Genomic DNA, 26076 nt, shown 5'->3' on the forward strand with positions numbered 1-26076 from the left:
AGGGACGGAGGGAGGGAAGCACGCACGGAGGAGGAAGAGCAAAGAGAAAAGAGAAAAAAAAGCCAAAGGGGATAAAGAGAAAGAGCAAGAAAGAAAATGTGGCTGGCCAGCACGCCTTGAAGTAGGGAGAAAAGGCAGGGGCCAGCGCCTACGGCCATGCTAGTCTGAAAACGCCTGATCTCGTCTGATCTCGGAAGCTAAGCAGACTCAGGCCTGGTTAGTACTTGGATGGGAGACCGCCTGGGAATACCAGGTGCAGTAGGCTTTTTCCGCCAGCAGTGGCTGCTCAAGTCACCCCTCTGCACTTGTCTTGTGCCAGGCAATGGAGCGGCAGGTTATTTTTGCTGCTGCTGCTGCTGTGCCTGGCATCAGTCTCCTGCAGGCACGAGACACGGAGGGGAGGAGAGCGGAGCGCTGCCAAAATCAGCAAGAAAGGCGGAAAGAAAGGGATTGGGGCTGCACGCTGTCTGCGGGTGGCAGTCAGGAAAGGCGGACAATAGACAATAGGTGCAGGAGTTGGCCATTCTGCCCTTCCAGCCTGCACCACCATTCAATATGATCATGGCTGATCATCCTTAATCAGTATCCTGTTCCTGCCTTATCTCCATAACCCTTGATTCCACTATCCTTGAGAGCTCTATCCAACTCTTTCTTAAATGAATCCAGAGACTGGGCCTCCACTGCCCTCTGGGGCAGAGCATTCCACACAGCCACCACTCTCTGGGTGAAGAAGTTTCTCCTCATCTCTGTCCTAAATGGTCTACCCCGTATTTTTAAGCTGTGTCCTCTGTTTCGGCACTCACCCCGCAGCGGAAACATGTTGCCTGCCGCCAGAGTGTCCAATCCTTTGATCATCTTATATGTCTCAACCAGATCCCCTCTCAGTCTTCTAAACTCAAGGGTACACAAGCCCAGTCGCTCCAGTCTTTCAGTGTAAGGTAATCCCGCCATTCCAGGAATTGACCTCGTGAACCTACGCTGCATTCCCTCAATAGCCAGAATGTCTCTCCTCAAATTTGGAGACCAGAACTGCACACAGTACTCCAGGTGTGGTCTCACCAGGGCCCTGTACAGCTGCAGAAGGACCTCTTTGCTTCTATACTCAATCCCTCTTGTTATGAAGGCCAGCATGCTATTAGCCTTCTTCACTACCTGCTGTACCTGCATGCTTACCTTCATTGAGTGGTGTACAAGAACCCCCAGATCTCTCTGTACTGCCCCTTTACCTAAATTGATTCCACTTAGGTGGTAATCTGCCTTCCTGTTCTTGCCACCAAAGTGGATAAGGATCCATTTATCCACGTGAAAGTGCATCTGCCATGCATCTGAGCACTCACCTAACTTGTCCAGGTCACCCTGTAATCTCCTAACATCCTCATCACATTTCACCCTGCCACCCAGCTGATGAAATTTGCGAATGTTATTGCTAATACCATCTTGTATATCCTGAAGATAGATTGTAAAAAGCTGCGGTCCCAGTACTGATCCGTGCGGTACCCCACTGGTCAGTGCCCGGCATTCCGAAATGGAGGGGTGGAGGAGTGTGGAAGGATGAGAGAATGCAGGCTGCGGCCCTATGAAGCAGGGGGAGGGCTTGCAGTTGGCCTGTGTGGGGATGTGGGAGACTACAGGAGCCTGGTGGGCAAGGGCTGGCTGAAAGGCAGCTGGAGGGACGGAGGGAGGGAAGCACGCACGGAGGAGGAAGAGCAAAGAGAAAAGAGAAAAAAAAGCCAAAGGGGATAAAGAGAAAGAGCAAGAAAGAAAATGTGGCTGGCCAGCACGCCTTGAAGTAGGGAGAAAAGGCAGGGGCCAGCGCCTACGGCCATACTAGTCTGAAAACGCCCAATCTCGTCTGATCTCGGAAGCTAAGTAGACTCAGGCCTGGTTAGTACTTGGATGGGAGACCGCCTGGGAATACCAGGTGCAGTAGGCTTTTTCCGCCAGCAGTGGCTGCTCAAGTCATCCCTCTGCACTTGTCTTGTGCCAGGCAATGGAGCGGCAGGATATTTTTGCTGCTGCTGCTGTGCCTGGCATCAGTCACCTGCAGGCACGAGACACGGAGGGGAGGAGAGCGGAGCGCTGCCAAAATCAGCAAGAAAGGCGGAAAGAAAGGGATTGGGGCTGCACGCTGTCTGCGGGTGGCAGTCAGGAAAGGCGGACAATAGACAATAGGTGCAGGAGTTGGCCATTCTGCCCTTCCAGCCTGCACCACCATTCAATATGATCATGGCTGATCATCCTTAATCAGTATCCTGTTCCTGCCTTATCTCCATAACCCTTGATTCCACTATCCTTGAGAGCTCTATCCAACTCTTTCTTAAATGAATCCAGAGACTGGGCCTCCACTGCCCTCTGGGGCAGAGCATTCCACACAGCCACCACTCTCTGGGTGAAGAAGTTTCTCCTCATCTCTGTCCTAAATGGTCTACCCCGTATTTTTAAGCTGTGTCCTCTGTTTCGGCACTCACCCCGCAGCGGAAACATGTTGCCTGCCGCCAGAGTGTCCAATCCTTTGATCATCTTATATGTCTCAACCAGATCCCCTCTCAGTCTTCTAAACTCAAGGGTACACAAGCCCAGTCGCTCCAGTCTTTCAGTGTAAGGTAATCCCGCCATTCCAGGAATTGACCTCGTGAACCTACGCTGCATTCCCTCAATAGCCAGAATGTCTCTCCTCAAATTTGGAGACCAGAACTGCACACAGTACTCCAGGTGTGGTCTCACCAGGGCCCTGTACAGCTGCAGAAGGACCTCTTTGCTTCTATACTCAATCCCTCTTGTTATGAAGGCCAGCATGCTATTAGCCTTCTTCACTACCTGCTGTACCTGCATGCTTACCTTCATTGAGTGGTGTACAAGAACCCCCAGATCTCTCTGTACTGCCCCTTTACCTAAATTGATTCCACTTAGGTGGTAATCTGCCTTCCTGTTCTTGCCACCAAAGTGGATAAGGATCCATTTATCCACGTGAAAGTGCATCTGCCATGCATCTGAGCACTCACCTAACTTGTCCAGGTCACCCTGTAATCTCCTAACATCCTCATCACATTTCACCCTGCCACCCAGCTGATGAAATTTGCGAATGTTATTGCTAATACCATCTTGTATATCCTGAAGATAGATTGTAAAAAGCTGCGGTCCCAGTACTGATCCGTGCGGTACCCCACTGGTCAGTGCCTGGCATTCCGAAATGGAGGGGTGGAGGAGTGTGGAAGGATGAGAGAATGCAGGCTGCGGCCCTATGAAGCAGGGGGAGGGCTTGCAGTTGGCCTGTGTGGGGATGTGGGAGACTACAGGAGCCTGGTGGGCAAGGGCTGGCTGAAAGGCAGCTGGAGGGACGGAGGGAGGGAAGCACGCACGGAGGAGGAAGAGCAAAGAGAAAAGAGAAAAAAAAGCCAAAGGGGATAAAGACAAAGAGCAAGAAAGAAAATGTGGCTGGCCAGCACGCCTTGAAGTAGGGAGAAAAGGCAGGGGCCAGCGCCTACGGCCATACTAGTCTGAAAACGCCTGATCTCGTCTGATCTCGGAAGCTAAGCAGACTCAGGCCTGGTTAGTACTTGGATGGGAGACCGCCTGGGAATACCAGGTGCAGTAGGCTTTTTCCGCCAGCAGTGGCTGCTCAAGTCACCCCTCTGCACTTGTCTTGTGCCAGGCAATGGAGCGGCAGGTTATTTTTGCTGCTGCTGCTGCTGTGCCTGGCATCAGTCTCCTGCAGGCACGAGACACGGAGGGGAGGAGAGCGGAGCGCTGCCAAAATCAGCAAGAAAGGCGGAAAGAAAGGGATTGGGGCTGCACGCTGTCTGCGGGTGGCAGTCAGGAAAGGCGGACAATAGACAATAGGTGCAGGAGTTGGCCATTCTGCCCTTCCAGCCTGCACCACCATTCAATATGATCATGGCTGATCATCCTTAATCAGTATCCTGTTCCTGCCTTATCTCCATAACCCTTGATTCCACTATCCTTGAGAGCTCTATCCAACTCTTTCTTAAATGAATCCAGAGACTGGGCCTCCACTGCCCTCTGGGGCAGAGCATTCCACACAGCCACCACTCTCTGGGTGAAGAAGTTTCTCCTCATCTCTGTCCTAAATGGTCTACCCCGTATTTTTAAGCTGTGTCCTCTGTTTCGGCACTCACCCCGCAGCGGAAACATGTTGCCTGCCGCCAGAGTGTCCAATCCTTTGATCATCTTATATGTCTCAACCAGATCCCCTCTCAGTCTTCTAAACTCAAGGGTACACAAGCCCAGTCGCTCCAGTCTTTCAGTGTAAGGTAATCCCGCCATTCCAGGAATTGACCTCGTGAACCTACGCTGCATTCCCTCAATAGCCAGAATGTCTCTCCTCAAATTTGGAGACCAGAACTGCACACAGTACTCCAGGTGTGGTCTCACCAGGGCCCTGTACAGCTGCAGAAGGACCTCTTTGCTTCTATACTCAATCCCTCTTGTTATGAAGGCCAGCATGCTATTAGCCTTCTTCACTACCTGCTGTACCTGCATGCTTACCTTCATTGAGTGGTGTACAAGAACCCCCAGATCTCTCTGTACTGCCCCTTTACCTAAATTGATTCCACTTAGGTGGTAATCTGCCTTCCTGTTCTTGCCACCAAAGTGGATAAGGATCCATTTATCCACGTGAAAGTGCATCTGCCATGCATCTGAGCACTCACCTAACTTGTCCAGGTCACCCTGTAATCTCCTAAGATCCTCATCACATTTCACCCTGCCACCCAGCTGATGAAATTTGCGAATGTTATTGCTAATACCATCTTGTATATCCTGAAGATAGATTGTAAAAAGCTGCGGTCCCAGTACTGATCCGTGCGGTACCCCACTGGTCAGTGCCCGGCATTCCGAAATGGAGGGGTGGAGGAGTGTGGAAGGATGAGAGAATGCAGGCTGCGGCCCTATGAAGCAGGGGGAGGGCTTGCAGTTGGCCTGTGTGGGGATGTGGGAGACTACAGGAGCCTGGTGGGCAAGGGCTGGCTGAAAGGCAGCTGGAGGGACGGAGGGAGGGAAGCACGCACGGAGGAGGAAGAGCAAAGAGAAAAGAGAAAAAAAAGCCAAAGGGGATAAAGAGAAAGAGCAAGAAAGAAAATGTGGCTGGCCAGCACGCCTTGAAGTAGGGAGAAAAGGCAGGGGCCAGCGCCTACGGCCATACTAGTCTGAAAACGCCCGATCTCGTCTGATCTCGGAAGCTAAGTAGACTCAGGCCTGGTTAGTACTTGGATGGGAGACCGCCTGGGAATACCAGGTGCAGTAGGCTTTTTCCGCCAGCAGTGGCTGCTCAAGTCATCCCTCTGCACTTGTCTTGTGCCAGGCAATGGAGCGGCAGGTTATTTTTGCTGCTGCTGCTGTGCCTGGCATCAGTCACCTGCAGGCACGAGACACGGAGGGGAGGAGAGCGGAGCGCTGCCAAAATCAGCAAGAAAGGCGGAAAGAAAGGGATTGGGGCTGCACGCTGTCTGCGGGTGGCAGTCAGGAAAGGCGGACAATAGACAATAGGTGCAGGAGTTGGCCATTCTGCCCTTCCAGCCTGCACCACCATTCAATATGATCATGGCTGATCATCCTTAATCAGTATCCTGTTCCTGCCTTATCTCCATAACCCTTGATTCCACTATCCTTGAGAGCTCTATCCAACTCTTTCTTAAATGAATCCAGAGACTGGGCCTCCACTGCCCTCTGGGGCAGAGCATTCCACACAGCCACCACTCTCTGGGTGAAGAAGTTTCTCCTCATCTCTGTCCTAAATGGTCTACCCCGTATTTTTAAGCTGTGTCCTCTGTTTCGGCACTCACCCCGCAGCGGAAACATGTTGCCTGCCGCCAGAGTGTCCAATCCTTTGATCATCTTATATGTCTCAACCAGATCCCCTCTCAGTCTTCTAAACTCAAGGGTACACAAGCCCAGTCGCTCCAGTCTTTCAGTGTAAGGTAATCCCGCCATTCCAGGAATTGACCTCGTGAACCTACGCTGCATTCCCTCAATAGCCAGAATGTCTCTCCTCAAATTTGGAGACCAGAACTGCACACAGTACTCCAGGTGTGGTCTCACCAGGGCCCTGTACAGCTGCAGAAGGACCTCTTTGCTTCTATACTCAATCCCTCTTGTTATGAAGGCCAGAAGGTAGCCTTCTTCACTACCTGCTGTACCTGCATGCTTACCTTCATTGAGTGGTGTACAAGAACCCCCAGATCTCTCTGTACTGCCCCTTTACCTAAATTGATTCCACTTAGGTGGTAATCTGCCTTCCTGTTCTTGCCACCAAAGTGGATAAGGATCCATTTATCCACGTGAAAGTGCATCTGCCATGCATCTGAGCACTCACCTAACTTGTCCAGGTCACCCTGTAATCTCCTAACATCCTCATCACATTTCACCCTGCCACCCAGCTGATGAAATTTGCGAATGTTATTGCTAATACCATCTTGTATATCCTGAAGATAGATTGTAAAAAGCTGCGGTCCCAGTACTGATCCGTGCGGTACCCCACTGGTCAGTGCCCGGCATTCCGAAATGGAGGGGTGGAGGAGTGTGGAAGGATGAGAGAATGCAGGCTGCGGCCCTATGAAGCAGGGGGAGGGCTTGCAGTTGGCCTGTGTGGGGATGTGGGAGACTACAGGAGCCTGGTGGGCAAGGGCTGGCTGAAAGGCAGCTGGAGGGACGGAGGGAGGGAAGCACGCACGGAGGAGGAAGAGCAAAGAGAAAAGAGAAAAAAAAGCCAAAGGGGATAAAGAGAAAGAGCAAGAAAGAAAATGTGGCTGGCCAGCACGCCTTGAAGTAGGGAGAAAAGGCAGGGGCCAGCGCCTACGGCCATACTAGTCTGAAAACGCCTGATCTCGTCTGATCTCGGAAGCTAAGTAGACTCAGGCCTGGTTAGTACTTGGATGGGAGACCGCCTGGGAATACCAGGTGCAGTAGGCTTTTTCCGCCAGCAGTGGCTGCTCAAGTCACCCCTCTGCACTTGTCTTGTGCCAGGCAATGGAGCGGCAGGTTATTTTTGCTGCTGCTGCTGTGCCTGGCATCAGTCTCCTGCAGGCACGAGACACGGAGGGGAGGAGAGCGGAGCGCTGCCAAAATCAGCAAGAAAGGCGGAAAGAAAGGGATTGGGGCTGCACGCTGTCTGCGGGTGGCAGTCAGGAAAGGCGGACAATAGACAATAGGTGCAGGAGTTGGCCATTCTGCCCTTCCAGCCTGCACCACCATTCAATATGATCATGGCTGATCATCCTTAATCAGTATCCTGTTCCTGCCTTATCTCCATAACCCTTGATTCCACTATCCTTGAGAGCTCTATCCAACTCTTTCTTAAATGAATCCAGAGACTGGGCCTCCACTGCCCTCTGGGGCAGAGCATTCCACACAGCCACCACTCTCTGGGTGAAGAAGTTTCTCCTCATCTCTATCCTAAATGGTCTACCCCGTATTTTTAAGCTGTGTCCTCTGTTTCGGCACTCACCCCGCAGCGGAAACATGTTGCCTGCCGCCAGAGTGTCCAATCCTTTGATCATCTTATATGTCTCAACCAGATCCCCTCTCAGTCTTCTAAACTCAAGGGTACACAAGCCCAGTCGCTCCAGTCTTTCAGTGTAAGGTAATCCCGCCATTCCAGGAATTGACCTCGTGAACCTACGCTGCATTCCCTCAATAGCCAGAATGTCTCTCCTCAAATTTGGAGACCAGAACTGCACACAGTACTCCAGGTGTGGTCTCACCAGGGCCCTGTACAGCTGCAGAAGGACCTCTTTGCTTCTATACTCAATCCCTCTTGTTATGAAGACCAGCATGCTATTAGCCTTCTTCACTACCTGCTGTACCTGCATGCTTACCTTCATTGAGTGGTGTACAAGAACCCCCAGATCTCTCTGTACTGCCCCTTTACCTAAATTGATTCCACTTAGGTGGTAATCTGCCTTCCTGTTCTTGCCACCAAAGTGGATAAGGATCCATTTATCCACGTGAAAGTGCATCTGCCATGCATCTGAGCACTCACCTAACTTGTCCAGGTCACCCTGTAATCTCCTAACATCCTCATCACATTTCACCCTGCCACCCAGCTGATGAAATTTGCGAATGTTATTGCTAATACCATCTTGTATATCCTGAAGATAGATTGTAAAAAGCTGCGGTCCCAGTACTGATCCGTGCGGTACCCCACTGGTCAGTGCCCGGCATTCCGAAATGGAGGGGTGGAGGAGTGTGGAAGGATGAGAGAATGCAGGCTGCGGCCCTATGAAGCAGGGGGAGGGCTTGCAGTTGGCCTGTGTGGGGATGTGGGAGACTACAGGAGCCTGGTGGGCAAGGGCTGGCTGAAAGGCAGCTGGAGGGACGGAGGGAGGGAAGCACGCACGGAGGAGGAAGAGCAAAGAGAAAAGAGAAAAAAAAGCCAAAGGGGATAAAGAGAAAGAGCAAGAAAGAAAATGTGGCTGGCCAGCACGCCTTGAAGTAGGGAGAAAAGGCAGGGGCCAGCGCCTACGGCCATACTAGTCTGAAAACGCCCGATCTCGTCTGATCTCGGAAGCTAAGCAGACTCAGGCCTGGTTCGTACTTGGATGGGAGACCGCCTGGGAATACCAGGTGCAGTAGGCTTTTTCCGCCAGCAGTGGCTGCTCAAGTCACCCCTCTGCACTTGTCTTGTGCCAGGCAATGGAGCGGCAGGTTATTTTTGCTGCTGCTGCTGTGCCTGGCATCAGTCTCCTGCAGGCACGAGACACGGAGGGGAGGAGAGCGGAGCGCTGCCAAAATCAGCAAGAAAGGCGGAAAGAAAGGGATTGGGGCTGCACGCTGTCTGCGGGTGGCAGTCAGGAAAGGCGGACAATAGACAATAGGTGCAGGAGTTGGCCATTCTGCCCTTCCAGCCTGCACCACCATTCAATATGATCATGGCTGATCATCCTTAATCAGTATCCTGTTCCTGCCTTATCTCCATAACCCTTGATTCCACTATCCTTGAGAACTCTATCCAACTCTTTCTTAAATGAATCCAGAGACTGGGCCTCCACTGCCCTCTGGGGCAGAGCATTCCACACAGCCACCACTCTCTGGGTGAAGAAGTTTCTCCTCATCTCTGTCCTAAATGGTCTACCCCGTATTTTTAAGCTGTGTCCTCTGTTTCGGCACTCACCCCGCAGCGGAAACATGTTGCCTGCCGCCAGAGTGTCCAATCCTTTGATCATCTTATATGTCTCAACCAGATCCCCTCTCAGTCTTCTAAACTCAAGGGTACACAAGCCCAGTCGCTCCAGTCTTTCAGTGTAAGGTAATCCCGCCATTCCAGGAATTGACCTCGTGAACCTACGCTGCATTCCCTCAATAGCCAGAATGTCTCTCCTCAAATTTGGAGACCAGAACTGCACACAGTACTCCAGGTGTGGTCTCACCAGGGCCCTGTACAGCTGCAGAAGGACCTCTTTGCTTCTATACTCAATCCCTCTTGTTATGAAGGCCAGCATGCTATTAGCCTTCTTCACTACCTGCTGTACCTGCATGCTTACCTTCATTGAGTGGTGTACAAGAACCCCCAGATCTCTCTGTACTGCCCCTTTACCTAAATTGATTCCACTTAGGTGGTAATCTGCCTTCCTGTTCTTGCCACCAAAGTGGATAAGGATCCATTTATCCACGTGAAAGTGCATCTGCCATGCATCTGAGCACTCACCTAACTTGTCCAGGTCACCCTGTAATCTCCTAACATCCTCATCACATTTCACCCTGCCACCCAGCTGATGAAATTTGCGAATGTTATTGCTAATACCATCTTGTATATCCTGAAGATAGATTGTAAAAAGCTGCGGTCCCAGTACTGATCCGTGCGGTACCCCACTGGTCAGTGCCTGGCATTCCGAAATGGAGGGGTGGAGGAGTGTGGAAGGATGAGAGAATGCAGGCTGCGGCCCTATGAAGCAGGGGGAGGGCTTGCAGTTGGCCTGTGTGGGGATGTGGGAGACTACAGGAGCCTGGTGGGCAAGGGCTGGCTGAAAGGCAGCTGGAGGGACGGAGGGAGGGAAGCACGCACGGAGGAGGAAGAGCAAAGAGAAAAGAGAAAAAAAAGCCAAAGGGGATAAAGAGAAAGAGCAAGAAAGAAAATGTGGCTGGCCAGCATGCCTTGAAGTAGGGAGAAAAGGCAGGGGCCAGCGCCTACGGCCATACTAGTCTGAAAACGCCCGATCTCGTCTGATCTCGGAAGCTAAGCAGACTCAGGCCTGGTTAGTACTTGGATGGGAGACCGCCTGGGAATACCAGGTGCAGTAGGCTTTTTCCGCCAGCAGTGGCTGCTCAAGTCACCCCTCTGCACTTGTCTTGTGCCAGGCAATGGAGCGGCAGGTTATTTTTGCTGCTGCTGCTGTGCCTGGCATCAGTCTCCTGCAGGCACGAGACACGGAAGGGAGGAGAGCGGAGCGCTGCCAAAATCAGCAAGAAAGGCGGAAAGAAAGGGATTGGGGCTGCACGCTGTCTGCGGGTGGCAGTCAGGAAAGGCAGACAATAGACAATAGGTGCAGGAGTTGGCCATTCTGCCCTTCCAGCCTGCACCACCATTCAATATGATCATGGCTGATCATCCTTAATCAGTATCCTGTTCCTGCCTTATCTCCATAACCCTTGATTCCACTATTCTTGAGAGCTCTATCCAACTCTTTCTTAAATGAATCCAGAGACTGGGCCTCCACTGCCCTCTGGGGCAGAGCATTCCACACAGCCACCACTCTCTGGGTGAAGAAGTTTCTCCTCATCTCTGTCCTAAATGGTCTACCCCGTATTTTTAAGCTGTGTCCTCTGTTTCGGCACTCACCCCGCAGCGGAAACATGTTGCCTGCCGCCAGAGTGTCCAATCCTTTGATCATCTTATATGTCTCAACCAGATCCCCTCTCAGTCTTCTAAACTCAAGGGTACACAAGCCCAGTCGCTCCAGTCTTTCAGTGTAAGGTAATCCCGCCATTCCAGGAATTGACCTCGTGAACCTACGCTGCATTCCCTCAATAGCCAGAATGTCTCTCCTCAAATTTGGAGACCAGAACTGCACACAGTACTCCAGGTGTGGTCTCACCAGGGCCCTGTACAGCTGCAGAAGGACCTCTTTGCTTCTATACTCAATCCCTCTTGTTATGAAGGCCAGCATGCTATTAGCCTTCTTCACTACCTGCTGTACCTGCATGCTTACCTTCATTGAGTGGTGTACAAGAACCCCCAGATCTCTCTGTACTGCCCCTTTACCTAAATTGATTCCACTTAGGTGGTAATCTGCCTTCCTGTTCTTGCCACCAAAGTGGATAAGGATCCATTTATCCACGTGAAAGTGCATCTGCCATGCATCTGAGCACTCACCTAACTTGTCCAGGTCACCCTGTAATCTCCTAACATCCTCATCACATTTCACCCTGCCACCCAGCTGATGAAATTTGCGAATGTTATTGCTAATACCATCTTGTATATCCTGAAGATAGATTGTAAAAAGCTGCGGTCCCAGTACTGATCCGTGCGGTACCCCACTGGTCAGTGCCTGGCATTCCGAAATGGAGGGGTGGAGGAGTGTGGAAGGATGAGAGAATGCAGGCTGCGGCCCTATGAAGCAGGGGGAGGGCTTGCAGTTGGCCTGTGTGGGGATGTGGGAGACTACAGGAGCCTGGTGGGCAAGGGCTGGCTGAAAGGCAGCTGGAGGGACGGAGGGAGGGAAGCACGCACGGAGGAGGAAGAGCAAAGAGAAAAGAGAAAAAAAAGCCAAAGGGGATAAAGAGAAAGAGCAAGAAAGAAAATGTGGCTGGCCAGCACGCCTTGAAGTAGGGAGAAAAGGCAGGGGCCAGCGCCTACGGCCATACTAGTCTGAAAACGCCTGATCTCGTCTGATCTCGGAAGCTAAGCAGACTCAGGCCTGGTTAGTACTTGGATGGGAGACCGCCTGGGAATACCAGGTGCAGTAGGCTTTTTCCGCCAGCAGTGGCTGCTCAAGTCACCCCTCTGCACTTGTCTTGTGCCAGGCAATGGAGCGGCAGGTTATTTTTGCTGCTGCTGCTGCTGTGCCTGGCATCAGTCTCCTGCAGGCACGAGACACGGAGGGGAGGAGAGCGGAGCGCTGCCAAAATCAGCAAGAAAGGCGGAAAGAAAGGGATTGGGGCTGCACGCTGTCTGCGGGTGGCAGTCAGGAAAGGCGGACAATAGACAATAGGTGCAGGAGTTGGCCATTCTGCCCTTCCAGCCTGCACCACCATTCAATATGATCATGGCTGATCATCCTTAATCAGTATCCTGTTCCTGCCTTATCTCCATAACCCTTGATTCCACTATCCTTGAGAGCTCTATCCAACTCTTTCTTAAATGAATCCAGAGACTGGGCCTCCACTGCCCTCTGGGGCAGAGCATTCCACACAGCCACCACTCTCTGGGTGAAGAAGTTTCTCCTCATCTCTGTCCTAAATGGTCTACCCCGTATTTTTAAGCTGTGTCCTCTGTTTCGGCACTCACCCCGCAGCGGAAACATGTTGCCTGCCGCCAGAGTGTCCAATCCTTTGATCATCTTATATGTCTCAACCAGATCCCCTCTCAGTCTTCTAAACTCAAGGGTACACAAGCCCAGTCGCTCCAGTCTTTCAGTGTAAGGTAATCCCGCCATTCCAGGAATTGACCTCGTGAACCTACGCTGCATTCCCTCAATAGCCAGAATGTCTCTCCTCAAATTTGGAGACCAGAACTGCACACAGTACTCCAGGTGTGGTCTCACCAGGGCCCTGTACAGCTGCAGAAGGACCTCTTTGCTTCTATACTCAATCCCTCTTGTTATGAAGGCCAGCATGCTATTAGCCTTCTTCACTACCTGCTGTACCTGCATGCTTACCTTCATTGAGTGGTGTACAAGAACCCCCAGATCTCTCTGTACTGCCCCTTTACCTAAATTGATTCCACTTAGGTGGTAATCTGCCTTCCTGTTCTTGCCACCAAAGTGGATAAGGATCCATTTATCCACGTGAAAGTGCATCTGCCATGCATCTGAGCACTCACCTAACTTGTCCAGGTCACCCTGTAATCTCCTAACATCCTCATCACATTTCACCCTGCCACCCAGCTGATGAAATTTGCGAATGTTATTGCTAATACCATCTTGTATATCCTGAAGATAGATTGTAAAAAGCTGCGGTCCCAGTACTGATCCGTGCGGTACCCCACTGGTCAGTGCCCGGCATTCCGAAATGGAGGGGTGGAGGAGTGTGGAAGGATGAGAGAATGCAGGCTGCGGCCCTATGAAGCAGGGGGAGGGCTTGCAGTTGGCCTGTGTGGGGATGTGGGAGACTACAGGAGCCTGGTGGGCAAGGGCTGGCTGAAAGGCAGCTGGAGGGACGGAGGGAGGGAAGCACGCACGGAGGAGGAAGAGCAAAGAGAAAAGAGAAAAAAAAGCCAAAGGGGATAAAGAGAAAGAGCAAGAAAGAAAATGTGGCTGGCCAGCACGCCTTGAAGTAGGGAGAAAAGGCAGGGGCCAGCGCCTACGGCCATACTAGTCTGAAAACGCCCGATCTCGTCTGATCTCGGAAGCAAAGCAGACTCAGGCCTGGTTAGTACTTGGATCGGAGACCGCCAGGGAATACCAGGTGCAGTAGGCTTTTTCCGCCAGCAGTGGCTGCTCAAGTCACCCCTCTGCACTTGTCTTGTGCCAGGCAATGGAGCGGCAGGTTATTTTTGCTGCTGCTGCTGTGCCTGGCATCAGTCTCCTGCAGGCACGAGACACGGAGGGGAGGAGAGCGGAGCGCTGCCAAAATCAGCAAGAAAGGCGGAAAGAAAGGGATTGGGGCTGCACGCTGTCTGCGGGTGGCAGTCAGGAAAGGCGGACAATAGACAATAGGTGCAGGAGTTGGCCATTCTGCCCTTCCAGCCTGCACCACCATTCAATATGATCATGGCTGATCATCCTTAATCAGTATCCTGTTCCTGCCTTATCTCCATAACCCTTGATTCCACTATCCTTGAGAGCTCTATCCAACTCTTTCTTAAATGAATCCAGAGACTGGGCCTCCACTGCCCTCTGGGGCAGAGCATTCCACACAGCCACCACTCTCTGGGTGAAGAAGTTTCTCCTCATCTCTGTCCTAAATGGTCTACCCCGTATTTTTAAGCTGTGTCCTCTGTTTCGGCACTCACCCCGCAGCGGAAACATGTTGCCTGCCGCCAGAGTGTCCAATCCTTTGATCATCTTATATGTCTCAACCAGATCCCCTCTCAGTCTTCTAAACTCAAGGGTACACAAGCCCAGTCGCTCCAGTCTTTCAGTGTAAGGTAATCCCGCCATTCCAGGAATTGACCTCGTGAACCTACGCTGCATTCCCTCAATAGCCAGAATGTCTCTCCTCAAATTTGGAGACCAGAACTGCACACAGTACTCCAGGTGTGGTCTCACCAGGGCCCTGTACAGCTGCAGAAGGACCTCTTTGCTTCTATACTCAATCCCTCTTGTTATGAAGACCAGCATGCTATTAGCCTTCTTCACTACCTGCTGTACCTGCATGCTTACCTTCATTGAGTGGTGTACAAGAACCCCCAGATCTCTCTGTACTGCCCCTTTACCTAAATTGATTCCACTTAGGTGGTAATCTGCCTTCCTGTTCTTGCCACCAAAGTGGATAAGGATCCATTTATCCACGTGAAAGTGCATCTGCCATGCATCTGAGCACTCACCTAACTTGTCCAGGTCACCCTGTAATCTCCTAACATCCTCATCACATTTCACCCTGCCACCCAGCTGATGAAATTTGCGAATGTTATTGCTAATACCATCTTGTATATCCTGAAGATAGATTGTAAAAAGCTGCGGTCCCAGTACTGATCCGTGCGGTACCCCACTGGTCAGTGCCCGGCATTCCGAAATGGAGGGGTGGAGGAGTGTGGAAGGATGAGAGAATGCAGGCTGCGGCCCTATGAAGCAGGGGGAGGGCTTGCAGTTGGCCTGTGTGGGGATGTGGGAGACTACAGGAGCCTGGTGGGCAAGGGCTGGCTGAAAGGCAGCTGGAGGGACGGAGGGAGGGAAGCACGCACGGAGGAGGAAGAGCAAAGAGAAAAGAGAAAAAAAAGCCAAAGGGGATAAAGAGAAAGAGCAAGAAAGAAAATGTGGCTGGCCAGCACGCCTTGAAGTAGGGAGAAAAGGCAGGGGCCAGCGCCTACGGCCATACTAGTCTGAAAACGCCCGATCTCGTCTGATCTCGGAAGCTAAGTAGACTCCGGCCTGGTTAGTACTTGGATGGGAGACCGCCTGGGAATACCAGGTGCAGTAGGCTTTTTCCGCCAGCAGTGGCTGCTCAAGTCATCCCTCTGCACTTGTCTTGTGCCAGGCAATGGAGCGGCAGGTTATTTTTGCTGCTGCTGCTGTGCCTGGCATCAGTCACCTGCAGGCACGAGACACGGAGGGGAGGAGAGCGGAGCGCTGCCAAAATCAGCAAGAAAGGCGGAAAGAAAGGGATTGGGGCTGCACGCTGTCTGCGGGTGGCAGTCAGGAAAGGCGGACAATAGACAATAGGTGCAGGAGTTGGCCATTCTGCCCTTCCAGCCTGCACCACCATTCAATATGATCATGGCTGATCATCCTTAATCAGTATCCTGTTCCTGCCTTATCTCCATAACCCTTGATTCCACTATCCTTGAGAGCTCTATCCAACTCTTTCTTAAATGAATCCAGAGACTGGGCCTCCACTGCCCTCTGGGGCAGAGCATTCCACACAGCCACCACTCTCTGGGTGAAGAAGTTTCTCCTCATCTCTGTCCTAAATGGTCTACCCCGTATTTTTAAGCTGTGTCCTCTGTTTCGGCACTCACCCCGCAGCGGAAACATGTTGCCTGCCGCCAGAGTGTCCAATCCTTTGATCATCTTATATGTCTCAACCAGATCCCCTCTCAGTCTTCTAAACTCAAGGGTACACAAGCCCAGTCGCTCCAGTCTTTCAGTGTAAGGTAATCCCGCCATTCCAGGAATTGACCTCGTGAACCTACGCTGCATTCCCTCAATAGCCAGAATGTCTCTCCTCAAATTTGGAGACCAGAACTGCACACAGTACTCCAGGTGTGGTCTCACCAGGGCCCTGTACAGCTGCAGAAGGACCTCTTTGCTTCTATACTCAATCCCTCTTGTTATGAAGGCCAGCATGCTATTAGCCTTCTTCACTACCTGCTGTACCTGCATGCTTACCTTCATTGAGTGGTGTACAAGAACCCCCAGATCTCTCTGTACTGCCCCTTTACCTAAATTGATTCCACTTAGGTGGTAATCTGCCTTCCTGTTCTTGCCACCAAAGTGGATAAGGATCCATTTATCCACGTGAAAGTGCATCTGCCATGCATCTGAGCACTCACCTAACTTGTCCAGGTCACCCTGTAATCTCCTAACATCCTCATCACATTTCACCCTGCCACCCAGCTGATGAAATTTGCGAATGTTATTGCTAATACCATCTTGTATATCCTGAAGATAGATTGTAAAAAGCTGCGGTCCCAGTACTGATCCGTGCGGTACCCCACTGGTCAGTGCCTGGCATTCCGAAATGGAGGGGTGGAGGAGTGTGGAAGGATGAGAGAATGCAGGCTGCGGCCCTATGAAGCAGGGGGAGGGCTTGCAGTTGGCCTGTGTGGGGATGTGGGAGACTACAGGAGCCTGGTGGGCAAGGGCTGGCTGAAAGGCAGCTGGAGGGACGGAGGGAGGGAAGCACGCACGGAGGAGGAAGAGCAAAGAGAAAAGAGAAAAAAAAGCCAAAGGGGATAAAGAGAAAGAGCAAGAAAGAAAATGTGGCTGGCCAGCACGCCTTGAAGTAGGGAGAAAAGGCAGGGGCCAGCGCCTACGGCCATACTAGTCTGAAAACGCCCGATCTCGTCTGATCTCGGAAGCTAAGCAGACTCAGGCCTGGTTAGTACTTGGATGGGAGACCGCCTGGGAATACCAGGTGCAGTAGGCTTTTTCCGCCAGCAGTGGCTGCTCAAGTCACCCCTCTGCACTTGTCTTGTGCCAGGCAATGGAGCGGCAGGTTATTTTTGCTGCTGCTGCTGTGCCTGGCATCAGTCTCCTGCAGGCACGAGACACGGAGGGGAGGAGAGCGGAGCGCTGCCAAAATCAGCAAGAAAGGCGGAAAGAAAGGGATTGGGGCTGCACGCTGTCTGCGGGTGGCAGTCAGGAAAGGCGGACAATAGACAATAGGTGCAGGAGTTGGCCATTCTGCCCTTCCAGCCTGCACCACCATTCAATATGATCATGGCTGATCATCCTTAATCAGTATCCTGTTCCTGCCTTATCTCCATAACCCTTGATTCCACTATCCTTGAGAGCTCTATCCAACGCTTTCTTAAATGAATCCAGAGACTGGGCCTCCACTGCCCTCTGGGGCAGAGCATTCCACACAGCCACCACTCTCTGGGTGAAGAAGTTTCTCCTCATCTCTGTCCTAAATGGTCTACCCCGTATTTTTAAGCTGTGTCCTCTGTTTCGGCACTCACCCCGCAGCGGAAACATGTTGCCTGCCGCCAGAGTGTCCAATCCTTTGATCATCTTATATGTCTCAACCAGATCCCCTCTCAGTCTTCTAAACTCAAGGGTACACAAGCCCAGTCGCTCCAGTCTTTCAGTGTAAGGTAATCCCGCCATTCCAGGAATTGACCTCGTGAACCTACGCTGCATTCCCTCAATAGCCAGAATGTCTCTCCTCAAATTTGGAGACCAGAACTGCACACAGTACTCCAGGTGTGGTCTCACCAGGGCCCTGTACAGCTGCAGAAGGACCTCTTTGCTTCTATACTCAATCCCTCTTGTTATGAAGGCCAGCATGCTATTAGCCTTCTTCACTACCTGCTGTACCTGCATGCTTACCTTCATTGAGTGGTGTACAAGAACCCCCAGATCTCTCTGTACTGCCCCTTTACCTAAATTGATTCCACTTAGGTGGTAATCTGCCTTCCTGTTCTTGCCACCAAAGTGGATAAGGATCCATTTATCCACGTGAAAGTGCATCTGCCATGCATCTGAGCACTCACCTAACTTGTCCAGGTCACCCTGTAATCTCCTAACATCCTCATCACATTTCACCCTGCCACCCAGCTGATGAAATTTGCGAATGTTATTGCTAATACCATCTTGTATATCCTGAAGATAGATTGTAAAAAGCTGCGGTCCCAGTACTGATCCGTGCGGTACCCCACTGGTCAGTGCCCGGCATTCCGAAATGGAGGGGTGGAGGAGTGTGGAAGGATGAGAGAATGCAGGCTGCGGCCCTATGAAGCAGGGGGAGGGCTTGCAGTTGGCCTGTGTGGGGATGTGGGAGACTACAGGAGCCTGGTGGGCAAGGGCTGGCTGAAAGGCAGCTGGAGGGACGGAGGGAGGGAAGCACGCACGGAGGAGGAAGAGCAAAGAGAAAAGAGAAAAAAAAGCCAAAGGGGATAAAGAGAAAGAGCAAGAAAGAAAATGTGGCTGGCCAGCACGCCTTGAAGTAGGGAGAAAAGGCAGGGGCCAGCGCCTACGGCCATACTAGTCTGAAAACGCCCGATCTCGTCTGATCTCGGAAGCTAAGCAGACTCAGGCCTGGTTAGTACTTGGATGGGAGACCGCCTGGGAATACCAGGTGCAGTAGGCTTTTTCCGCCAGCAGTGGCTGCTCAAGTCACCCCTCTGCACTTGTCTTGTGCCAGGCAATGGAGCGGCAGGTTATTTTTGCTGCTGCTGCTGTGCCTGGCATCAGTCTCCTGCAGGCACGAGACACGGAGGGGAGGAGAGCGGAGCGCTGCCAAAATCAGCAAGAAAGGCGGAAAGAAAGGGATTGGGGCTGCACGCTGTCTGCGGGTGGCAGTCAGGAAAGGCGGACAATAGACAATAGGTGCAGGAGTTGGCCATTCTGCCCTTCCAGCCTGCACCACCATTCAATATGATCATGGCTGATCATCCTTAATCAGTATCCTGTTCCTGCCTTATCTCCATAACCCTTGATTCCACTATCCTTGAGAGCTCTATCCAACTCTTTCTTAAATGAATCCAGAGACTGGGCCTCCACTGCCCTCTGGGGCAGAGCATTCCACACAGCCACCACTCTCTGGGTGAAGAAGTTTCTCCTCATCTCTGTCCTAAATGGTCTACCCCGTATTTTTAAGCTGTGTCCTCTGTTTCGGCACTCACCCCGCAGCGGAAACATGTTGCCTGCCGCCAGAGTGTCCAATCCTTTGATCATCTTATATGTCTCAACCAGATCCCCTCTCAGTCTTCTAAACTCAAGGGTACACAAGCCCAGTCGCTCCAGTCTTTCAGTGTAAGGTAATCCCGTCATTCCAGGAATTGACCTCGTGAACCTACGCTGCATTCCCTCAACAGCCAGAATGTCTCTCCTCAAATTTGGAGACCAGAACTGCACACAGTACTCCAGGTGTGGTCTCACCAGGGCCCTGTACAGCTGCAGAAGGACCTCTTTGCTTCTATACTCAATCCCTCTTGTTATGAAGGCCAGCATGCTATTAGCCTTCTTCACTACCTGCTGTACCTGCATGCTTACCTTCATTGAGTGGTGTACAAGAACCCCCAGATCTCTCTGTACTGCATCTTTACCTAAATTGATTCCACTTAGGTGGTAATCTGCCTTCCTGTTCTTGCCACCAAAGTGGATAAGGATCCATTTATCCACGTGAAAGTGCATCTGCCATGCATCTGAGCACTCACCTAACTTGTCCAGGTCACCCTGTAATCTCCTAACATCCTCATCACATTTCACCCTGCCACCCAGCTGATGAAATTTGCGAATGTTATTGCTAATACCATCTTGTATATCCTGAAGATAGATTGTAAAAAGCTGCGGTCCCAGTACTGATCCGTGCGGTACCCCACTGGTCAGTGCCCGGCATTCCGAAATGGAGGGGTGGAGGAGTGTGGAAGGATGAGAGAATGCAGGCTGCGGCCCTATGAAGCAGGGGGAGGGCTTGCAGTTGGCCTGTGTGGGGATGTGGGAGACTACAGGAGCCTGGTGGGCAAGGGCTGGCTGAAAGGCAGCTGGAGGGACGGAGGGAGGGAAGCACGCACGGAGGAGGAAGAGCAAAGAGAAAAGAGAAAAAAAAGCCAAAGGGGATAAAGAGAAAGAGCAAGAAAGAAAATGTGGCTGGCCAGCACGCCTTGAAGTAGGGAGAAAAGGCAGGGGCCAGCGCCTACGGCCATACTAGTCTGAAAACGCCCGATCTCGTCTGATCTCGGAAGCTAAGCAGACTCAGGCCTGGTTAGTACTTGGATGGGAGACCGCCTGGGAATACCAGGTGCAGTAGGCTTTTTCCGCCAGCAGTGGCTGCTCAAGTCACCCCTCTGCACTTGTCTTGTGCCAGGCAATGGAGCGGCAGGTTATTTTTGCTGCTGCTGCTGTGCCTGGCATCAGTCTCCTGCAGGCACGAGACACGGAGGGGAGGAGAGCGGAGCGCTGCCAAAATCAGCAAGAAAGGCGGAAAGAAAGGGATTGGGGCTGCACGCTGTCTGCGGGTGGCAGTCAGGAAAGGCGGACAATAGACAATAGGTGCAGGAGTTGGCCATTCTGCCCTTCCAGCCTGCACCACCATTCAATATGATCATGGCTGATCATCCTTAATCAGTATCCTGTTCCTGCCTTATCTCCATAACCCTTGATTCCACTATCCTTGAGAGCTCTATCCAACTCTTTCTTAAATGAATCCAGAGACTGGGCCTCCACTGCCCTCTGGGGCAGAGCATTCCACACAGCCACCACTCTCTGGGTGAAGAAGTTTCTCCTCATCTCTGTCCTAAATGGTCTACCCCGTATTTTTAAGCTGTGTCCTCTGTTTCGGCACTCACCCCGCAGCGGAAACATGTTGCCTGCCGCCAGAGTGTCCAATCCTTTGATCATCTTATATGTCTCAACCAGATCCCCTCTCAGTCTTCTAAACTCAAGGGTACACAAGCCCAGTCGCTCCAGTCTTTCAGTGTAAGGTAATCCCGTCATTCCAGGAATTGACCTCGTGAACCTACGCTGCATTCCCTCAACAGCCAGAATGTCTCTCCTCAAATTTGGAGACCAGAACTGCACACAGTACTCCAGGTGTGGTCTCACCAGGGCCCTGTACAGCTGCAGAAGGACCTCTTTGCTTCTATACTCAATCCCTCTTGTTATGAAGGCCAGCATGCTATTAGCCTTCTTCACTACCTGCTGTACCTGCATGCTTACCTTCATTGAGTGGTGTACAAGAACCCCCAGATCTCTCTGTACTGCCCCTTTACCTAAATTGATTCCACTTAGGTGGTAATCTGCCTTCCTGTTCTTGCCACCAAAGTGGATAAGGATCCATTTATCCACGTGAAAGTGCATCTGCCATGCATCTGAGCACTCACCTAACTTGTCCAGGTCACCCTGTAATCTCCTAACATCCTCATCACATTTCACCCTGCCACCCAGCTGATGAAATTTGCGAATGTTATTGCTAATACCATCTTGTATATCCTGAAGATAGATTGTAAAAAGCTGCGGTCCCAGTACTGATCCGTGCGGTACCCCACTGGTCAGTGCCCGGCATTCCGAAATGGAGGGGTGGAGGAGTGTGGAAGGATGAGAGAATGCAGGCTGCGGCCCTATGAAGCAGGGGGAGGGCTTGCAGTTGGCCTGTGTGGGGATGTGGGAGACTACAGGAGCCTGGTGGGCAAGGGCTGGCTGAAAGGCAGCTGGAGGGACGGAGGGAGGGAAGCACGCACGGAGGAGGAAGAGCAAAGAGAAAAGAGAAAAAAAAGCCAAAGGGGATAAAGAGAAAGAGCAAGAAAGAAAATGTGGCTGGCCAGCACGCCTTGAAGTAGGGAGAAAAGGCAGGGGCCAGCGCCTACGGCCATACTAGTCTGAAAACGCCCGATCTCGTCTGATCTCGGAAGCTAAGCAGACTCAGGCCTGGTTAGTACTTGGATGGGAGACCGCCTGGGAATACCAGGTGCAGTAGGCTTTTTCCGCCAGCAGTGGCTGCTCAAGTCACCCCTCTGCACTTGTCTTGTGCCAGGCAATGGAGCGGCAGGTTATTTTTGCTGCTGCTGCTGTGCCTGGCATCAGTCTCCTGCAGGCACGAGACACGGAGGGGAGGAGAGCGGAGCGCTGCCAAAATCAGCAAGAAAGGCAGAAAGAAAAGGATTGGGGCTGCACGCTGTCTGCGGGTGGCAGTCAGGAAAGGCGGACAATAGACAATAGGTGCAGGAGTTGGCCATTCTGCCCTTCCAGCCTGCACCACCATTCAATATGATCATGGCTGATCATCCTTAATCAGTATCCTGTTCCTGCCTTATCTCCATAACCCTTGATTCCACTATCCTTGAGAGCTCTATCCAACTCTTTCTTAAATGAATCCAGAGACTGGGCCTCCACTGCCCTCTGGGGCAGAGCATTCCACACAGCCACCACTCTCTGGGTGAAGAAGTTTCTCCTCATCTCTGTCCTAAATGGTCTACCCCGTATTTTTAAGCTGTGTCCTCTGTTTCGGCACTCACCCCGCAGCGGAAACATGTTGCCTGCCGCCAGAGTGTCCAATCCTTTGATCATCTTATATGTCTCAACCAGATCCCCTCTCAGTCTTCTAAACTCAAGGGTACACAAGCCCAGTCGCTCCAGTCTTTCAGTGTAAGGTAATCCCGTCATTCCAGGAATTGACCTCGTGAACCTACGCTGCATTCCCTCAACAGCCAGAATGTCTCTCCTCAAATTTGGAGACCAGAACTGCACACAGTACTCCAGGTGTGGTCTCACCAGGGCCCTGTACAGCTGCAGAAGGACCTCTTTGCTTCTATACTCAATCCCTCTTGTTATGAAGGCCAGCATGCTATTAGCCTTCTTCACTACCTGCTGTACCTGCATGCTTACCTTCATTGAGTGGTGTACAAGAACCCCCAGATCTCTCTGTACTGCATCTTTACCTAAATTGATTCCACTTAGGTGGTAATCTGCCTTCCTGTTCTTGCCACCAAAGTGGATAAGGATCCATTTATCCACGTGAAAGTGCATCTGCCATGCATCTGAGCACTCACCTAACTTGTCCAGGTCACCCTGTAATCTCCTAACATCCTCATCACATTTCACCCTGCCACCCAGCTGATGAAATTTGCGAATGTTATTGCTAATACCATCTTGTATATCCTGAAGATAGATTGTAAAAAGCTGCGGTCCCAGTACTGATCCGTGCGGTACCCCACTGGTCAGTGCCCGGCATTCCGAAATGGAGGGGTGGAGGAGTGTGGAAGGATGAGAGAATGCAGGCTGCGGCCCTATGAAGCAGGGGGAGGGCTTGCAGTTGGCCTGTGTGGGGATGTGGGAGACTACAGGAGCCTGGTGGGCAAGGGCTGGCTGAAAGGCAGCTGGAGGGACGGAGGGAGGGAAGCACGCACGGAGGAGGAAGAGCAAAGAGAAAAGAGAAAAAAAAGCCAAAGGGGATAAAGAGAAAGAGCAAGAAAGAAAATGTGGCTGGCCAGCACGCCTTGAAGTAGGGAGAAAAGGCAGGGGCCAGCGCCTACGGCCATACTAGTCTGAAAACGCCCGATCTCGTCTGATCTCGGAAGCTAAGCAGACTCAGGCCTGGTTAGTACTTGGATGGGAGACCGCCTGGGAATACCAGGTGCAGTAGGCTTTTTCCGCCAGCAGTGGCTGCTCAAGTCACCCCTCTGCACTTGTCTTGTGCCAGGCAATGGAGCGGCAGGTTATTTTTGCTGCTGCTGCTGTGCCTGGCATCAGTCTCCTGCAGGCACGAGACACGGAGGGGAGGAGAGCGGAGCGCTGCCAAAATCAGCAAGAAAGGCGGAAAGAAAGGGATTGGGGCTGCACGCTGTCTGCGGGTGGCAGTCAGGAAAGGCGGACAATAGACAATAGGTGCAGGAGTTGGCCATTCTGCCCTTCCAGCCTGCACCACCATTCAATATGATCATGGCTGATCATCCTTAATCAGTATCCTGTTCCTGCCTTATCTCCATAACCCTTGATTCCACTATCCTTGAGAGCTCTATCCAACTCTTTCTTAAATGAATCCAGAGACTGGGCCTCCACTGCCCTCTGGGGCAGAGCATTCCACACAGCCACCACTCTCTGGGTGAAGAAGTTTCTCCTCATCTCTGTCCTAAATGGTCTACCCCGTATTTTTAAGCTGTGTCCTCTGTTTCGGCACTCACCCCGCAGCGGAAACATGTTGCCTGCCGCCAGAGTGTCCAATCCTTTGATCATCTTATATGTCTCAACCAGATCCCCTCTCAGTCTTCTAAACTCAAGGGTACACAAGCCCAGTCGCTCCAGTCTTTCAGTGTAAGGTAATCCCGCCATTCCAGGAATTGACCTCGTGAACCTACGCTGCATTCCCTCAATAGCCAGAATGTCTCTCCTCAAATTTGGAGACCAGAACTGCACACAGTACTCCAGGTGTGGTCTCACCAGGGCCCTGTACAGCTGCAGAAGGACCTCTTTGCTTCTATACTCAATCCCTCTTGTTATGAAGGCCAGCATGCTATTAGCCTTCTTCACTACCTGCTGTACCTGCATGCTTACCTTCATTGAGTGGTGTACAAGAACCCCCAGATCTCTCTGTACTGCCCCTTTACCTAAATTGATTCCACTTAGGTGGTAATCTGCCTTCCTGTTCTTGCCACCAAAGTGGATAAGGATCCATTTATCCACGTGAAAGTGCATCTGCCATGCATCTGAGCACTCACCTAACTTGTCCAGGTCACCCTGTAATCTCCTAACATCCTCATCACATTTCACCCTGCCACCCAGCTGATGAAATTTGCGAATGTTATTGCTAATACCATCTTGTATATCCTGAAGATAGATTGTAAAAAGCTGCGGTCCCAGTACTGATCCGTGCGGTACCCCACTGGTCAGTGCCCGGCATTCCGAAATGGAGGGGTGGAGGAGTGTGGAAGGATGAGAGAATGCAGGCTGCGGCCCTATGAAGCAGGGGGAGGGCTTGCAGTTGGCCTGTGTGGGGATGTGGGAGACTACAGGAGCCTGGTGGGCAAGGGCTGGCTGAAAGGCAGCTGGAGGGACGGAGGGAGGGAAGCACGCACGGAGGAGGAAGAGCAAAGAGAAAAGAGAAAAAAAAGCCAAAGGGGATAAAGAGAAAGAGCAAGAAAGAAAATGTGGCTGGCCAGCACGCCTTGAAGTAGGGAGAAAAGGCAGGGGCCAGCGCCTACGGCCATACTAGTCTGAAAACGCCCGATCTCGTCTGATCTCGGAAGCTAAGCAGACTCAGGCCTGGTTAGTACTTGGATGGGAGACCGCCTGGGAATACCAGGTGCAGTAGGCTTTTTCCGCCAGCAGTGGCTGCTCAAGTCACCCCTCTGCACTTGTCTTGTGCCAGGCAATGGAGCGGCAGGTTATTTTTGCTGCTGCTGCTGCTGTGCCTGGCATCAGTCTCCTGCAGGCACGAGACACGGAGGGGAGGAGAGCGGAGCGCTGCCAAAATCAGCAAGAAAGGCGGAAAGAAAGGGATTGGGGCTGCACGCTGTCTGCGGGTGGCAGTCAGGAAAGGCGGACAATAGACAATAGGTGCAGGAGTTGGCCATTCTGCCCTTCCAGCCTGCACCACCATTCAATATGATCATGGCTGATCATCCTTAATCAGTATCCTGTTCCTGCCTTATCTCCATAACCCTTGATTCCACTATCCTTGAGAGCTCTATCCAACTCTTTCTTAAATGAATCCAGAGACTGGGCCTCCACTGCCCTCTGGGGCAGAGCATTCCACACAGCCACCACTCTCTGGGTGAAGAAGTTTCTCCTCATCTCTGTCCTAAATGGTCTACCCCGTATTTTTAAGCTGTGTCCTCTGTTTCGGCACTCACCCCGCAGCGGAAACATGTTGCCTGCCGCCAGAGTGTCCAATCCTTTGATCATCTTATATGTCTCAACCAGATCCCCTCTCAGTCTTCTAAACTCAAGGGTACACAAGCCCAGTCGCTCCAGTCTTTCAGTGTAAGGTAATCCCGCCATTCCAGGAATTGACCTCGTGAACCTACGCTGCATTCCCTCAATAGCCAGAATGTCTCTCCTCAAATTTGGAGACCAGAACTGCACACAGTACTCCAGGTGTGGTCTCACCAGGGCCCTGTACAGCTGCAGAAGGACCTCTTTGCTT

The 26076-nt window shown here is 51.8% G+C and overlaps 15 non-coding genes and 1 pseudogene across 15 annotated transcripts; all 16 read left to right on the top strand.

Annotated features, from left to right (window-relative positions):
* The first annotated feature begins 146 nt into the window (after positions 1-146).
* Positions 147-265, top strand: LOC148150851 (5S ribosomal RNA). The gene has a single exon (XR_015755763.1). It is a non-coding gene; the product is annotated as a 5S ribosomal RNA (ribosomal RNA).
* A 1549-nt stretch (positions 266-1814) lies between these two features.
* Positions 1815-1933, top strand: LOC148150852 (5S ribosomal RNA). The gene has a single exon (XR_015756302.1). It is a non-coding gene; the product is annotated as a 5S ribosomal RNA (ribosomal RNA).
* Positions 1934-3479: 1546 nt separating this feature from the next.
* On the top strand, positions 3480-3598 carry LOC148150853 (5S ribosomal RNA). Its single transcript, XR_015756778.1, has one exon. It is a non-coding gene; the product is annotated as a 5S ribosomal RNA (ribosomal RNA).
* Positions 3599-5147: 1549 nt separating this feature from the next.
* On the top strand, positions 5148-5266 carry LOC148150854 (5S ribosomal RNA). Its single transcript, XR_015755344.1, has one exon. It is a non-coding gene; the product is annotated as a 5S ribosomal RNA (ribosomal RNA).
* A 1542-nt stretch (positions 5267-6808) lies between these two features.
* On the top strand, positions 6809-6927 carry LOC148150855 (5S ribosomal RNA). Its single transcript, XR_015755851.1, has one exon. It is a non-coding gene; the product is annotated as a 5S ribosomal RNA (ribosomal RNA).
* A 1546-nt stretch (positions 6928-8473) lies between these two features.
* LOC148150856 (5S ribosomal RNA) lies at positions 8474-8592 on the top strand. Its single transcript, XR_015755406.1, has one exon. It is a non-coding gene; the product is annotated as a 5S ribosomal RNA (ribosomal RNA).
* A 1546-nt stretch (positions 8593-10138) lies between these two features.
* Positions 10139-10257, top strand: LOC148150857 (5S ribosomal RNA). Its single transcript, XR_015756348.1, has one exon. It is a non-coding gene; the product is annotated as a 5S ribosomal RNA (ribosomal RNA).
* A 1546-nt stretch (positions 10258-11803) lies between these two features.
* On the top strand, positions 11804-11922 carry LOC148150858 (5S ribosomal RNA). The gene has a single exon (XR_015756779.1). It is a non-coding gene; the product is annotated as a 5S ribosomal RNA (ribosomal RNA).
* A 1549-nt stretch (positions 11923-13471) lies between these two features.
* LOC148150859 (5S ribosomal RNA) lies at positions 13472-13590 on the top strand (annotated as a pseudogene).
* A 1546-nt stretch (positions 13591-15136) lies between these two features.
* LOC148150860 (5S ribosomal RNA) lies at positions 15137-15255 on the top strand. Its single transcript, XR_015756258.1, has one exon. It is a non-coding gene; the product is annotated as a 5S ribosomal RNA (ribosomal RNA).
* A 1546-nt stretch (positions 15256-16801) lies between these two features.
* Positions 16802-16920, top strand: LOC148150861 (5S ribosomal RNA). The gene has a single exon (XR_015756349.1). It is a non-coding gene; the product is annotated as a 5S ribosomal RNA (ribosomal RNA).
* Positions 16921-18466: 1546 nt separating this feature from the next.
* LOC148150862 (5S ribosomal RNA) lies at positions 18467-18585 on the top strand. The gene has a single exon (XR_015756350.1). It is a non-coding gene; the product is annotated as a 5S ribosomal RNA (ribosomal RNA).
* A 1546-nt stretch (positions 18586-20131) lies between these two features.
* Positions 20132-20250, top strand: LOC148150863 (5S ribosomal RNA). Its single transcript, XR_015756352.1, has one exon. It is a non-coding gene; the product is annotated as a 5S ribosomal RNA (ribosomal RNA).
* Positions 20251-21796: 1546 nt separating this feature from the next.
* Positions 21797-21915, top strand: LOC148150864 (5S ribosomal RNA). Its single transcript, XR_015756353.1, has one exon. It is a non-coding gene; the product is annotated as a 5S ribosomal RNA (ribosomal RNA).
* A 1546-nt stretch (positions 21916-23461) lies between these two features.
* On the top strand, positions 23462-23580 carry LOC148150865 (5S ribosomal RNA). The gene has a single exon (XR_015756354.1). It is a non-coding gene; the product is annotated as a 5S ribosomal RNA (ribosomal RNA).
* A 1546-nt stretch (positions 23581-25126) lies between these two features.
* LOC148150866 (5S ribosomal RNA) lies at positions 25127-25245 on the top strand. Its single transcript, XR_015756355.1, has one exon. It is a non-coding gene; the product is annotated as a 5S ribosomal RNA (ribosomal RNA).
* The last annotated feature ends 831 nt before the right edge of the window (positions 25246-26076 follow it).

The sequence above is a fragment of the Chiloscyllium plagiosum genome, unplaced genomic scaffold (assembly GCF_037043375.1).
Source record: "Chiloscyllium plagiosum isolate Xiang-an unplaced genomic scaffold, Cpla_swu_hap1 HiC_scaffold_3, whole genome shotgun sequence".
Taxonomy (NCBI): domain Eukaryota; kingdom Metazoa; phylum Chordata; class Chondrichthyes; order Orectolobiformes; family Hemiscylliidae; genus Chiloscyllium; species Chiloscyllium plagiosum.